Source organism: Phascolarctos cinereus, unplaced genomic scaffold (assembly GCF_003287225.1).
Source record: "Phascolarctos cinereus isolate Bilbo 61053 unplaced genomic scaffold, phaCin_HiC Scaffold_5;HRSCAF=322, whole genome shotgun sequence".
NCBI classification, from domain to species: domain Eukaryota; kingdom Metazoa; phylum Chordata; class Mammalia; order Diprotodontia; family Phascolarctidae; genus Phascolarctos; species Phascolarctos cinereus.
Genome location: NW_027555958.1, coordinates 394,686,459 through 394,703,850, shown reverse-complemented (window position 1 = coordinate 394,703,850; position 17,392 = coordinate 394,686,459).

Sequence of the window (17,392 nt, the reverse complement as noted above, 5' to 3'; positions counted from 1 at the left end):
GTTTCCCCAACCCCTACCTATTTGTCTGCTCTTCATTATCCTTTACAGGTCTTCTTGCCTTAATATGAATATTTCCAAGGTTCTCTCTTTGGCCTCCTCTTCTTTTTCTATACTTTAGGGATCATGTTCATTCCCATGGTTTCAACTCTTAGCTCTACATGGGTGACTTCTAATCTCTTTTTATATCCCTCATCTCTTTCACAGGTTCCAAAATCACGTATCCAACTTTTTTTTTTACAAGATAACCCATGAGAACTTTAAACTCTATGTGTTCAAAACAAAATGTTATTTTTCTGCCTATACTTGCTCTTCTTTTTTACTTTTCTATTTCTGTAAGTGATTAAACCAAATAATCTTCTATAATTCAAACTTTATTGTTATCTTTGAATTTTCCCTTTTCCTCACCTCTCATATACAATTTATTGCCACATAGGTTTGATTTTACTTAGCTTTCACATTATGGCATGAATAGGTCTCTTCTCCATTCTCTTTGTCACACTGTACTATGGGCTCTCAATAGACCCACTTGACATACTACAGGAGCCTTTTAACAAGACTTCCCACATTTTGCCTGATCTTCCTTGTTCATAGATCTACTCATGCTATCAATGTGCTCAAAATTCTTCAGTGACTCCCTATTTCTTTTTGAGTAAGAATCAAATTATATTGCCTGCCATTCAAAGCTTTCAAGAACCTTGCATTGCCCTGCCTTTTATTCCGTATCTCATCTTATCTTGTTTCAGGCATTCTAAATCTCTAGTAAGAGGGATTATTCTCTGCCACTTAAATGTATCTTGTATTTTCCTGACACTCTGAAAATATTCTTAAAGTGTTTAACAAAGAGCTTGGCACATAGTAGATGCTTAGTAAATGCTTGTTCTCTTCCTTTCTCCCCTTTGCTCATGTTATTCCTATGCCTAGAATTCCTTTTCACATCTAGCTATTTAATTTTTATAAAGCCACCCTCCTCCAATGTAACTTCTTCCATGAAGTCTTTCTTGATCTCTCATAGCTAGCAACAATGTTTCTACCCTGGGATTTAATGACCAGTGTGTGTGTGTGTGTGTGTGTGTGTGTGTGTGTGTGTGTGTGTGTTGTCTCTGTTGTATTTGCTATAGTTATTCTTATTGTTAAATGTGTTATGATTATCTTTACATAACAGTATTTAACAGGGTCCGAAACTGACCAGACTCATGAGTAGGCTACCTTTCAGCCTTCTATTCACCTCATTATTCTCATTTTTTAAAAACTTCATGTAAAGGATAAGAGGCAGAATGAAATTGGAAATGTCTACCATTCTTAAGAGGAAAGATTTGGACTACCTACTCTGTTAGGTAGCTCAAACTAAATATATGCTGAGGAGAACTCATATGGTTTTCTCTCCAAAAACAAAAGAAAACAACAAAAAACTGTCTTTACTCCTGCTTTCAGTATTTCTGTGGAAGGTACCATGCCTTTTCCTATCAGTCAGTCTTCAATATCAGAGTCATCTTTGATCCTTCCTTTTCCTTTACCCCAATATATAATCAGTTGCCAAGTCTTGTCGACTCTACTTCCATAATATCTTTTCAGCTGCCCTTTTTATCCAACCATAGTCTTAAGACTAGTTTAGACCTTCATAATCTCTCACCTGGACTATTATAATGGCTTCCTTATTGGTATCCCTCATTCCAGACTTTCCCTTTTGATATTCATCCACTACATACCTGCATAAACAATCTTCCTAAACTACAAGCTTTGCTATGAAGTTCCCAGATGAAAACAAATAAAAACAAAAACAAACTTTATTTGCTGGATATTACCTCTAGGATAAAATATGCGTTCTGTAGTTTAGCATTGAAAGACCTCCATTCTATTTTTCCAGAATATTCTACGTAATTGCTATTTATGCACTTGGTTTTCTAATTTTCTTTTTTTTTTTTTACTTTTTTATTAATTTATTTTGATTTATCAACAATCTTTCCATAAGCTTTTGAATTTTAAGTTTTTCTCCCCCTACCTCCCTACTTCCTTCCCCAAGATGGTGCACAATCTGATGTAGGCTATACATATGCATTCCTGTTAAACATTTTCACATTAGTCATGTGGTAAGGAAAAGTTATAACCAATAGAAAGAACCACAAGAAAGAGGAAACAAAACAGAAGAAAAAAAGAGCAAATAATATGCTTTGATCTGTATTTAAGCTTCATAGTATTTCTTGGGATGTGGATAGCATTTGCCATCATGAGGCTTTGGGAGATGTCTTAGATCCTTGCATTGCTGAGAAGGGCTAAGTCTATCAAAATTAGTTATTGCATAATGTGGCTGTTACTGTATACAATGATCTCCTGGTTCTGCTCACTTCATTAAGCATCAGACCATACAGGTCTTTCCAGGTTTTTCTACTCATCATTTCTTATAGCAATATAGTATTCCATTGCACTCGTATACCACAACTTGTTTAGCAATTCTCCAATTAATGGGCATCCCCTCAATTTCCAATTCTTTGCCACTGCAAAAAGAGCTACTACAAATATTTTTGTATATGTGGGTCCTTTTCCCATTTCTATGATCTCTTTGGAATACAGCCCTAGAATTCCTATTGCTGGGTCAAAGGGTATGCCATTTTTATAGCCTTTTTGGCATAGTTCCAAATTGTTCTCCCCAATAGTTGGATCAGTTCACAAATCCACCAGCAGTGCACTAGTGTTCCCATTTTCCCACATCTTCTCCAACATTTATCATTTTCCTGTTTTGTCATGTTGGCCAATCTGACAGGTGTGATGTGGTACCTCAGAGTTTTTTTGATTTGCATTTCTCTAATCAATAGTGATTTAGAGTACATTTTTGTATGACTATAGATGTCTTTAATTTCTTCATTTGAGAACAGCCTGTCCATATCCTTTGACCATTTATCATTTGGGGAATGACTTGTATTCTTATAAATTTGACTTAATTCTCTACATATTTTAGAAATAAGGCCCTTATCAGAGACACTGCTTGTAAAAATTCCTTCCCAGTTTTCGACTACCCTCCTAATCTTGGTTGCATTGGCTTTGTTTGTGCAAAATCTTTTCAATTTAATGTAATCAAAATTATCCATTTTGCATTTCATAATTTCCTCTGTCACCTATTTAGTCATGTATTCTTTTGTTCTCCATAAGTCTGACAGGTAAACTATTCCTTGCTCTTCTAGTTTGCTTATAGTATCAGCCTTTATATCTAAATCATGACCCCATTTTTACTTTATTTTGCTATATGGTGTGAGATTATGGTCTATACCTAGTTTCTGCCATACTCTTTTCCAGTTTTCCCAGCAATTTTTATCAAATAGTGAGTTCTTATCCCAGAATCTGTGGTCTTTGGGCTTATCAAAGACCAACACCATTGTCTCCCAAATTGGCATTACATCTCCCACCTCGCAGGCATACTTTATCATCTCCTATGCCTGAAATGCACTTCCTTTTCACACCTCCACTTCCTTTAAGCGTCCAAATGGGTGTTATCATCTGTGGTAATCATTCCTGATCTTCCTCATTGCTTCTTCCGTCACTGTCTATCTGAATATGGTAGTACTTAGACACATGTAGTTAGAGAAAGCACCCAGAAAGCAAAGACTTTTTTTCATCTTTTATTTTGTATTTCCAGAACAATACTTGGAAAATTTTAGAAGCTTGTTAAAAGTTTGTTGTTAACTTCCTGCCAGATTCCAAATAAGAAAAATTAAAGGATAAGAGGAAATAGAATGTTATTGGCTAACGTAAGTGAAATGTCACTTCAGAGATCTTTGTAAAGGACAGGTGGGATGATATCACTAGGGACCTGTGAAGATTGTTTTTAAATCTCCATTTAAAATTTTCTTCTGTGTTTACATGTACTTTCCGAAGAAAATGTGGTCTTTAAAAAAGTAATGAAAGTATATAAATTGAAAGAGGAGAACTTCAGCTTTTAGTAGGGGAAATCAACTTTATAAAGATTGAGTTTTGTGAAAATCATGTTTTAAATGCATTAAAACACTGTCTAAAAGTGAGCTGATACTGTTGTATGGGGAAAGTTTTTTCTCAAATGTAAATATAATTTGAGAATTAGAAGCCAATATGTAAACCATAGTTTAGAAGGAAGAAAGACCATTATTTTGTTCAAATATACATATATATACACACACACCTATCTACAGCTCTCTCGATACATTCATTTATAGAAACATAAAATAGAAGTCTACTATAGTTCTATATTTACCATGTGTCATTTTTCATTTATCTTTCTATTCTACTTACATACCTATATTTCTAACTCATCATCATCATCTTCATTATCTATTACTTATCTCCTCTCTTTCCCTCTCTCCCTCTCTCTCCCCTGGCCCCCTTTTCCTATAGGTGAGATGGGAGATCTTCTATATTTCACACACCCTTCCACTACCCTAGTACAATTAAGGGGTTGGGAGATGGTCCCATCTATGACATTGCCTTAAACCCTGCCAATTATGATCCCTTGATTTTAAGGGTCCAGGCTACTTAATTACATAGCTTTTACAGAGATCAAACATACAAACATTTTTCCTCAAGATGATAGGGTTACCCATTTTGTCACCTTGGTCTTTGGTTAGTGGAGGAGTACTAAGTTTGCAATTTAGTTTAGTTTCTAGATAGCATTAGTTTCACAAATTTAAAGTCTAAATTTCCCCCTGGGCATAAATTCCTGGACCTACCTTTTCATATCTTCCTTGGTGGACTTATTGTAACATCTGTTCTAGAATCTTGGGCTCCAGGGTCACCATGGCTCAAGCTCTAGGTCCGAGATTCCACTCTCTGCACTTAGAATTGAAAAAGATAAACAAAACAAAACAAAAACTCCAAGCATGTTTTTTGGAGCCACAGGGATGATACATACATAGAGGTGTCAAATGGCCAGTAGGAATGTACAGTCTGCAAAATTCCTGAGCATGAATTAAACCAGATTAAAATGTAATTATGAAATATTTAAAAATAATAATTAAAAAATACAACACAGATAAGGTTGATTTCACTTTTTCTAAGTCAACATGTACCCCCTCCCATATCCATTTCCATTCAAGTTTGATGCCACTGCACATACTTACACATATTAAATATACACACAAGTATATATGTATGAATATAAATACATAGACACACATATATAGCCATATAAAACACATTTGCTTTACTATTTTTCTGTCTTTCTGAAGAAAATTTTGAACAGTTAATGTTGGTTCTTCTGCTAAATGTGTGCATCAGGATAAATGGAAACTTGTAAAAAATCAGGCTGAAGTCATTTTTGACCATGAAAAAATTAGAGTGCTAAAGCCACAAAGTGTGAGCAAGTTACAAAATTAGTATTAGTTAAATCTGTTAAGCCAAGAGAGAAAATCAGTCCTATTATGTACTGATGAAGAAGAATTCAACAGTATCTTACAAACAAAATCTAAACTTTCCTTCAAAAGGGTGAATTAGCTGCATATTGTGATCTAAGTAAAATGCAACTTTGTAGCATATGGTAAGAGCCTCCATGCTACTGGATTAGGAATTTTGGATGAATGTAATGTAAAAATTTCCAGCTTTAATGCGTACCTCTTTCGAATGTTTATTTCAGTAATGACTTCAGTATTAAAATTATCCTTTCAGAAAAGTTAAACTCATCAAAAAAAAAATCAGCTTCGACATGGGATGGTAGAAAGTATTTACAGAAAGATGCTCAATTACATTGTTCAAATAGGACTCACTCTGATATTTCAAATTCTTAATTTGTCCCATTGAGGGGTATTATGGAATCAAAAGAATGGGCTGAAATAGCCTTTTTCCATTCCTTCTTGTACAATAATAACCTTTATTAAGCACAAATTATCTGAGACTGCTGGGAATCTAGGCTGTGTAGGTTCTTTGTTTGAAATAATTAAAAGGAATTGAGAGACCAAGATAAGGTGGTTATTATAGAAAATGAGAAAGGGAAATTAAGAGTTTGTAAAAGAGCTGCTAACATTGAAATCAAAACAACAACTTCACGCAGAGCTTATTTCTTGACTTGATATATTTCAGCTCATTTAATGTATATAGGTTCTGATGGAGATTGCCACAGTTGCCACATTTATTATGTTTTTTTTAATTGAATGTCACCTTTTATAGTCCTTTGCAGAACAGAATACTGGCTATAACAAAGTATACTTCTTATAATAATGATCTTCCAATAGAAACAACATGTCAAGGAAATCAGTTGATGTGGCTTACCTCCTAACTCTGTATAAAATGTTTAATGACAACCTGTTAGTTTCTCATAGCAAGTCATTATTTAAAAGTTGTAAAGGGGAAAAATGAATCTTTAGCTCATTCTCATAGCAAGCATTAAGAAATATGTATCTGATGACAGTGATGTGTTCCAAGTTTGGTGTTTGGTGATGAAAGTTCTGAAAAGAGCTGATTTTGAAGTCTGTGGGAGACATTTTTGGGAGAATTCACATTTCTGGGTCATGAATAGAAACCTGTATTTTTGAGGGAAATAAGGAAAAAATCCACAAAATAAACATGTAACTAAGACACAGATATATTAATATTATATATGATATGTCCTATTGTATGATTCCTTCATTCATACAATAGTTTTGACCAGTTTTGCATTACCAAAATTATCAGTACAAATAACTAAATTGCATGGGGGCATAATATATTCGTAACAACTGATATTTACCTTGGAGTTTTTTTTTTCTATTTCTAGCTGTCTATGGAAATTGTCTATTTGAACTTGCACTGAAAAACAAAAATCTGAGTAATAATTTCTTAGATTTGAGGTTGTATATTTTTTATTGACCCCTCTAGCAAGACAGAGCATATATCTTTCTCTGGACGTTATAATCCCTGTCTCAATGCCACTAGTGGGAAACTGAGGAGACTGAGAGATTTATGCATTGTTCAACTGAGAAAAATCATCTTGGATTCTGATTTCAACACTGATCCAAGTTCAATAAAACATAGCATTACAATTTAAATATTTGGATCCTTCAAATTTACAGTAAACATTTAGAAATTGAGAATCATTGTAAGAGACTAGCTGTTTAGTGCACATTGATCCTTGAATTTGGTAATTTAGTTGGGGTTGTATGTATTTACATGAGGATGGAAACAAAAAATGCCTTTCAAAAAAAGTCTTAGAGTTGGAAGACTCCTTAAAGGTCATCTAATTCTGCCCAAGAATCTACCTCACAGGGCTATTGTGAGGAACAAATGAGAAAATATGTTTTCAGTGGCATCTAGATGGGCAGCTAAGTGCCACAGCGGATAGAGCGCCAGGCCTGGAGTCAGGAAGACTTATCTTTCTGAGTTCAAATGTTGTTAAATACTTACTAGCTGTGTAACCTGGGGCAAGTCTGGAGCAAGAGCTGGATAAAGGAAATGGCAAACTACTATAGTATCTTTGCCAAAGAAACCCCAAATGGGATCATGAAGAGTCAGACGTGACTGAAAATGATTAAACAACCACAAAGTGGTACAAAGGATGGCACACTGAGCCTAGAGTCAGGAAGACCTGAGTTTAACTCTAGCCTCAGACATTTATTAGCTCTGTAACCTTAGTTAGGTCATTTGATCCATTTGTCTCACTTTCATTCTTTGTAAACTGATAATAGTCTTAGCACCTAACTGACAGGGTTGTTGTGAGGATCTAATGAGATTAGGTTTGTAAAGTGCTTCACAGGGTACCTCACACAAAGTGACTGCTTAATAAATCCTTACTTTTGTTCTTCATTTTCCACTCATGTCAGTAAGTAAATAAGCATTTATTAAATACCTACTTTATGAAAGGCATTGTGATAAGTGCTGGAATACAAAGAAAGGCAAAAGACAATCCTTTCCCTCAAGGAGTTCACAATCTATTGAGTATGCTACCTGTTCTGTGATATATTCCTAGAATGGTAAATCTAACACCCCTTTAACCTGACATGGACGTTTAGGCCTCCAAATGTTTGAAGAAGGGTGTCTAGTTCTCCCCTAAATCTTCTCTTCTAGGTTTAACATACTTAGTGTCTTATACAAATCCTCATATGGCATGATTGGCATAATCTTCAGGACCATTTTCATGTTGCTTGCTTGTTTCTCACTATGAAATTGAATGTGATTATTTTAGACTGTGAAACAATTCATGCTCTTGTCTAAACTATGCTTCTTTAGAAACAATTATAATGGAACTAACCTCTTGGAATATAGGAGTCACATTGCATTTGAATCAGGAGAGGCAATGTGAAATAGTATAAGATATACTGTGTATCTCATGTGTATCCCTTTCATCACTTCATTTAATTTTGCAATAGCCTTTGAGTTGGTCTTTCCTGCCTGGAATCTCTCTGTACTCCAGTCCATCTTCCACTAGCTGCCAAAATAAAAGTTTTCTAAAACAGAGGTGTGAACATGACCCTGATCAACCCCAAATAAATTCCAGCGAGTTAATTTTACCTCAAACATCAAATATAAAATACTCACCTTAGCACAACATGGTCCTTCATATGTTTCCTGGCTTCTTAAACACAGCTGTCCTCCACAAAATATAAGATTCAGCCACACTGGTCAATTTTTGCTCCTCCCAAGATTCCTTTTCATGTACTTTTTCACGTTCCTGGATGTTCTTTCTTCTTATCTTCGACTCCTAGTTTCCCTGGCTTCTTTTAAGACTCAGTTCAAATCACAACTCCTGCTAGAAGCCTTTCTTGATTCTTCTACCCATTCTTCAACCCCCCAAAACGATGTTCCTCTGAGGTTACTTTTCATTTTCACTGTATTTATCATGAATATACAATTATTTGCCTGTCATAGCCATCATTAGAATGTAAGCTCCTTGAGTACTGGGCCAGTGTTTTTCTTTCTATCTCTAGGTTTTAGTGCTTAGCACTTAGAAGCAGAAAAATTCTAGTTGAAAGAAAGACTATTTTTGAAGTTCAGGACATGGGTTCAAATCCATTCTATGCCGCCCATTCCCTATGTGATGTTTGAAATGTAATGCTTTATATTTGCACAGTGTGTTTTAATTTTTCCAAGGATTTTCACATCTACTATCTCATTTAATACTCTTAGGATTTAAAAAAAAGTATTTAACAAAGAGTATTTAAAATTATTTTCTTAATAACGATCCAGAAATTTTTTTGGAAGCAATCAAGGTTAAATGACTTGCCCAGGGTCACACAGCTAGTAAGTGTTTGAGGCCCAATTTGAAGTTAGGTCTTCCTGACTCCAGGGCCAGTGCTCATCCACTGTACCACCAAAATAATCTGAGATGGTGTTGAAAAGTGAGCACTATATAAGGAGTTGATGAACCTGGGTTTTATTTCCATTTCTGTCACTTACCAGCCAGGTAACTTTGAGGAAATAATTTACATAAACCTCAATTTCCTTACCTTTCAATGGGGGATAATTGTCCCTGTCATAAATACCTCACAAATTTCTATAAAATCAAATTAGATAAAAATAAAACAATACTATGTTAACTGAAAAATATAAAATGTGAAGTTATTATAAACTTTGACTTTTTCATAAGAACAATAAGGAAAATCACATATGCTCCCTCATTTCATATTTTCTCATCGCCCCCCCTCATAGTTGGCTTGCTCTCCTCATTTCTGCTGTTCCAGAAAATAGTTTTTTTGACTAGGGTGATCAACCTCTGTTTTTTTTTCCTTTTAAAAAGTCCCTGTTATTGATCCCTCACTTTATATACATTTTGGCATACAAATAGCTTTACAAAACTCAGTTATTCTCATCTTCTCATTTGCTATCATCTTCATTGCCCATTTTTATACTTTAAGCTCACCACCAAACTTCTTTCTTTTCTTTCTCTTATATATGCTGAGATGTCTAATGGAAGTGCTTTCATCCTTATTTGTTCTCCTCTTTCTTTCATCTCCTTGATACTTTCTATGTAGATGTCTTTCATTTGTTCTTGGAATCCTATTATTTGTGTCTGTGTGCCTTACTGTAGGAGGGAATTGAATGATACCAAGAACTCCCTGCAGCCTCTAAGCCTGTTTTTTTGGCAGGTTGGGAAGCTGATATGACTGATGCCAATTGTACAGTCATCACTAATTTTAACTAACAGAAGGGATGGGGGTTTTTAGGATGGAAATAATGAGAACCTTTGGAGAAAGTATTAGCTCTTTCCTAGAATTTATGAAAGGGAAGGAAGGAAATGTAAGTATAGTCTATATATCCTACATTACAGGAGAACAAATTTTTAAAAGCTTCAGAGGAAGGCTAGATATAATCCCACAGATTGAAATAATTAAAGATGGGATGGCACACTTGTTTGCATAGAGATAAATATGACAGACAATAAAGAGAAAGCAGAACTGTTGAAATTTTAATTTGTTTTCAGTTTCTTTGTTAAAGAGAATGGCTTTTGCGTGGAAGAGAGAGAACAAAGTCTTACAAGTAATTGGCAACGTTGATAAATAAGGAGATTGAAATGTTTTACCCACTGGTCATTAATGAATTAAAATCATCTGGCCCAGGTATACTATACCCTTGAATAATGAAAGAATTAGCAAATATAATTGCTGAGACAACGTCAGTGATACTTGAATAATCATAGAGAATGAGAGATGTACTAGAGGGCTAGAAAGATGCATGTGTTCTGATTTGGGGAAGAAAGAAAGAGAATAGAGGCAATATACTGTGATAAAGAGAGTTTGACCTAGATTCCAAAAAATTCCTAGATCATTTAAGCTATGATTAATGAACAATTAGAAAAGGAAGTGATCATTAAAAAAAAACAAACTAGGCTTAAAATCATCTTTTTTTGTTTGTTTTATTGTCAGAACTACTCAACTGGTTGATCAGGAAAATACTATAGATATGCTTTACTTATGCTTTACAAAACAAAAAATAATTAATATCTCATATCATTCTGTTAAGAAATTAATAAGAAGAAAAATTAATAAGGAGAACAGGGAGAGATATAGCATTTGTATTTGCACAGTGCTTTTTAATTTTTCCAAGGATTTTAACACCCATTATCTCATTTAATACTCTTAGGATTTTAAAAAAGTATTTAACAAAGAATAAGTATTTAAAATTATTTTCTTAATATCAATCCAGGAATGACAACACTGCTAAAAAATTCAGAATTTTTCAAACAGAGTCACAAAGTAATGGTTCAATGCTAACGTTGGATGTAGTCTCCAGGAGAAGCCCCTAAAGATCTCTGCTTTGCCCTTTTCACTTTAACATTTTTATCAGTGTTTTAATAAAGCAAAAGATGACATGTTTATCAAAGTTTCAGATGACACAGAACTGAGAGGCATGGCAAAGACCCTGAATGACCCAGTCAGGAACCTACAAGAGCTTGACAGGTTAGGGCATTGTGCTGAATTTAACAAGATGACATTCAATAGGGATAAATGTGAAGTACTACACTTGACTTCAAAAAAAAAAATTGACTTACAAATACAAGATGGGGAAGGCAAGGTTAAGCAGCAGTTGTTTTTTGTTTTGTTTTGTTTTTCCTGAAAAGCAAAACAAAACTGGTGGGTTTAGTAGACTACAGTCAGCAATGTGACATGGCAACTTGAGAATCCAAATGCACTTTTGGCTACATTTAGAGAAGAGTACCTTCCGTGAATATAAAGGTGATAATTTCTATGTACTCTACCCTGGTCAAAATAAAACTTCAGTGTTGCATTCATATCTGGTTGTGATAAAGACATTGACAATTGAGAAAGCATTCATAGAAGGGCAAAAAGAGTAGTAAAGGACCTTATTTGTATATCTTAGAATTATTTGAAGTAACTGACAAACTTTAGTTTGGATAAAATAATAATTGAACTGTTGTTGTTCAGTCATTCCAACTCTTCATGACCCCATTTGGGCTTTTCTTGGCAAAGACACTGGAGTGGTACTTCTGGGAGCAAAGATGGTAGAGTAAACAGCAAATCACTGTCACTTTCTCATATTCACCTCCGAACAACCATAAAATAGCACCCCAGAGCAAATCCTGGAATAGCAGAGCCAGCAGAAAGATGGGGTGGAACAGTATTTTAGCCCAGAAACTACAGGATCAGTAAGAAAGGTCCATCTCACTCAGGTAAAAGGGGAGCACGTTTCAGGAGAGGAAGCATTCCAGAAAGCCAGCAGCAAGCCCCACCTCAGAAAACCAGTGGGAGATCCTGAGCCACAGTATAGTGGAGCAGGCAAACACTAACACCAGGATCCCCAACATGCCTTAGCATAGCCAGGGGAACTGGCAGACTCCAGGTTAAAGAAACACCATGTGCTTCAGCTCACCCCAGATGTGCAGGCATCCTCCAGCAGCCTGACCTCCCTGTGCTTCAGCATGGTCCTGGGTGGGCAGGTGTTCTCCACTGGGCACATTTCCTTGTGCTTCAGGATAGCTCGGGACAGTTGAGTACCTTCTGGCTGCCAGACCTCCAGGTGCTTAAGTGCAACACAGGGAAAATACATATCCTTCAGGGACCAGACCTCCACATCCTTCAGACTAGCCCTGCGGAAAAGGAGAAAAACCCTACCTGGCTTTAGCACATGCCAGACACCATCACTAGGACCCCAGCTCAGCACTAGGTAAGCTGCTATACTCCTAAAGCCTCCATCTCCTAGCACCTGAGACCCTAGCCCACAAAGCCAGTGACCAGGCACTTGGCTTTCAGCACAAGAAGCTTGGGGCAGTGCCCCCTGTGCTACAGCAGGAAACTCAACTTTAAAATCCAGGAAATAGAAAAAAAAAAAATGAGCAACAAGCAAAACCAAACATTGACCATAGAAAATTACTATGATGACAGGGAAGATCAAAACACAAACTAAAAAGAGGATATTATTGTCAATATACCTACATCTAAAACCTCAAAGGGGAGTATGAATTGGTCTCAAGCCCAAAAAAGCTCTCTGAGATGAGCTCAAGAAGGATTCTAGAAGTCAAATAAGGGAGATAAAAGAAAAATTAGGAAAGGAAATGGGAGGTATGCAGGAGAGAGTCAACAGCTTGGAAAAGGAAGAAAAAAAATTACCTGAAGAAAACAATTCCTTAAAAAATAGAATAGACCAAATGGAAAAGGAGGCACAAAAGCTAGGTAAAGAAAAGAATTCCTTAAAAATTAGAATTGGGCAAGTAGAAGCTGATGATTCAATGAGACATCAATAATCAGTTAAACAAAATTAAAAGAATGAAAAAAAATTGGAAAATATAAAATACCTCATTGGAAAAACAGCTGACCTAGAAAATAGATCTGGGAGAGATAACTTAGAAATTATTGGTGTATCTGAAAGCCATGATCAAAAAAAGAGCCTGGACAGCATCTTTCAAGAAATTATCAAGGAAAACTACCCTGATATCCTACACAGTTTCCCAAAGTGGGTAATACCACCTCTGGGAGTCGCTGGAATGATCCAGGGTGGTGGTAGTAGCTTTGGTTACAATTGCGGGATGTTGAATAAAAATAATGAGGCTGTGGAAGTGTAAGTAAAGAAGAGAAGATGAGAAAATTTTGAAAAAAAATTCGTACATGTTTCATCTATTGTATAACAGCGTCAAAGTCATAGTGATTATGTTACATTCCAAATAAGCACACAAAATGCAAGTTATAATCAATCAGTGGTCAAGTCCACCAACAGGTCTTAACAAGCAAGTGTTGGCAGGTAAGTATGTTGTACATTGTTGAGATGTCCAGCATGCATCGGCAGGAATATGTGCATTTGTAATATGATACTATACATGACTCAATATTGCATCTTCAAAATTTCAATGCAGGAAAACCCCACAAATTTACAATAAATTATTAAATTTAAGATGCATCATTTAAATATATATATATATATATATATATTTATATATATATATATGTATATATATATGTATGTATATATATATTTGAAACAATGCAAATTTTTAAACAATAACTGTTAAAGGGTTAAAGAAAACAGATTTCCAGGGAGGTGCTGGGGAATGTTTTTTGAAAAGGGGCTGGTAAGCCAGTTAGTTTGATAACTTCTGTAGAACCTAGGTAAAATATTCATTGAAAGAATACACTAATCACCTCCTGAAAGAGATCCCAAAATGAAAACTCCAAGGAACATCGTAGCCAAATTCCAGAATTATCAGGTCAAGGAGAAAATGCTGCCAGCTGCCAGAAAGAAATAATTTAAATATCAGGGAACTATAGTTAGGATTATATGGGCCTTAGAATCTTCCACATTAAAGGATCAGAGGACTTAGAATATGATATTCTGGAAGCAAAGAAGCTTGAATTACAACCAAGATTCAATTACCCAGCAAAAGTGAGCATAATCCTTCAGGAAAAAGATGGGCATTCAATAAAATAGGGGACTTTCATTCTTGATGGAAAAAAAGAGTTGAACAGAAAATTTGATCTTCAAAAGCAAGACTAAGAGGAACACAAAAGGGTAAAGACAAAAGAAAAAAAAGCTAAGGCTAAGGTTTAAAATAAGGTTAAACTGTTTGCATCCCTACCCGGGAAGATGATGCTGGTAACTTGAAAACTGTATCTTTATTACTGCATTTAGAAGGGGTATACATAGACAGAGAATGTGAGTATAAGTCAACTTTGATAGGATTGTACTGGGAGAAGAGGAAAGGGGGAGGCAGAATAGGATAAATGTATCACATGAAAAGGAGCAAAGACCTATTACAATAGAGGGAAAGAAGGGAGCAGGAATCATTGTCTGAGCCTTAATCTCATTAGATTTGGCTCAAAGAAGGAATAACATACACATTCAGTTGGTTATAGAAATCTATCTTACTCCATAGGGAAATAAGAAAAGAAGGGAAAGAAAAGGGAGGGAAGCTGATAGAAGGGAGAACAGATTGAGGGAGGCAGTGGTCAGAAGCAAAACACTGGTAAGGAGGGAAAAAGTGAAAAGAGAGAGAAAAGTATAAATGCGGGGGAGGGAATAGGATGGAGAGAAAGACATAGTAATCATAACTGTGAATATGAATGGAATGAACGCTCCCATAAAATAGAAGCCAATAGCAAAGTGGATTAAAAATCACAATCCTACAATGTGTTGTTTACAGGAAACACATTTGAAACAGAGAGATATATGCAGAGTAAAGATAAAAGTCTGGAGCAGAATATATTATGCTTCAACTGAAGTAAAAAAAAAAAGCAGGAAAGCAATCCTGATCTCAGACAAAGCAAAAGCAAAAACAGATCTAATTAAAAGAGCTAAGGAAGGAAACTACATCTTGCTAAAAGGTAACATAGAAAATGAAGTAATATCAATACTAAATATACATTCACCAAGTGGTATAGCATCCAGATTCTTGGAGAAGCTAAATGAGTTAGAGGAAGAAATAGACAGCAAACTATACCAGTGGGGGACCTTAATCTTCCCCTCTCAGAAGTACATAAATCTAACCACAAAAGAAACAAGAAAGAAATTAATAAGGCAAATATAATTTTAGAAAAGTCAGATATGGTAGACCTCTGGAGAAAACTGAATGGGGATAGAAAGAAATTTACCTTTTTCTCAATGGTATGTGGCACGTACACAAAAACAGACCATGTACTAGGGCATAAAAATCTCACAATCCAATGCAGAAATGCAGATATATTAAATATGTCTTTTCATATAATGATGCAATAAAATTATATGTAATGAAGGGCCACGAAAAGAGACAAAATTAATTGGAAACTATATAATCTAATTCTAAAAAATGAGTAGGTCAAACAACAAATCATAGAAACAATCAATAACTTCATCCAAGAGAATGGCAGTAATGAGACAACATACCAAAACTTATGGGATGCAACCAAAGCAGATCTTAGGGGAAATTTTATGTCTCTAAATGCTTATGAGAATAAAATAGAGAAAGAGGAGATCAATGAATTGGGCATGCAATTAAAAATGCTAAAAAAAAATTAAAAATCCTGAATTAAATACCAAATTAGAAATTCTGAAACTTAAAGGACAGATTAATAAAAGTAAAAGTAAGAAAACTGTTAAACTAATAAATAAAACTAAGAGCTGATTTTGTGGGAAAAAATAAAATAGATAAGCCTAGGTCAATTTGATTTTTTTTAAAAAAAGAAAGAAAATGAAATTACCAGTATCAAAAATGAAAGCAGTTAATTCATCACTAATGAAGAAGAAATTAAAATAATAATTAGGAGTCCCTTTGCCCAATTCTGGCCAATAAATCTGAAAATCTTAGTAAAATTGATGAATATTTACAAAAAATATAAATTGCCCAGATTAACAGAAGAGGAAATAAGATACTTAAATAACCCCATTTCAGAAAAAGAAATTGAATAAGCCATCAATGAACTCCCTAAGAAAAATTGCCAGGGCCAGATAGATTTACAAGAGAATTCTACCAAACATTTAAAGAAAAATCAATTTTAAAACTATATAAACTCTTTGGGGAAATAGGCAAAGAAGGAGTCCTACCAAATTATTTTTATGATACAAACATTGTGCTGATACCTAAACCAAGAAGAGCCAGAACAGAGAAAGAAAATTATAGGCCACATTCTCTAATGGGTATTGCTGAAAACGTTTAAATAAATATTAGCAAAGAAATTACAGCAACTTATCACGAGGATAACACACCATGACCAGGTGGGATTTGTGCCAGGCTGGTTCAATATTAGGAAAGCTATCAGCACAATTGACCATGTCAATAAAAAATTTAACAGAAACCATATGATTATTTTGATGAAGAAAAAACTTGACAAAATACAAGTCTATTCCTATTAAAAACACTAGAAAAAGCATAGGAATAAATGAAGTTTTCCTTAAAATGATAATTAGCATCTGTCTAAAACCATCAGCAAGCATTATATGTAACGTGAATAAGCTAGAAGCATTCCCAACAAGATCAATGGTGAAACAAGGATGTCCATTATTACCGTTGTTATTCAATATTGTACTAGGAATGTTAACTTTAGCAATAAGAGAAGAAAAAGAGAATGAAGGAATTAGAATAGGCAATGAATAAATTAAGCTATCACTCTTTGCAAATGATATAATGATATACTTAATAATCCTAGAGAATAAGCTAAAAAGTACTTGAAATAATTAACAATGTTATCAAAGTTTCAGTACATAAAATAAACCCTCCTCAATCACTGGCACTTCTATATATTACTAATAAAGCCCAGCAGCAAGAGATGGAGAAATTGCATTTAAAACAACTATAGGCAATATAAAATATTGGGAGTCTACTTGTCTAGACAAACCCAGGAACTATATGAACAGAATTACAAAACACTTTTCACAAAAATAAAATCAGATCTAAATAATTGAGAAAATATCAGTTGCTCATTGGTAGCCTGAGCTAATATAATAAAAATGACAATTCTCCCTTAATTTACTTATTCAACACCATACCAATCAAACTACCAAAAATTATTTTACTTGGCTAGAAAAAATAATAACAAAATTCATC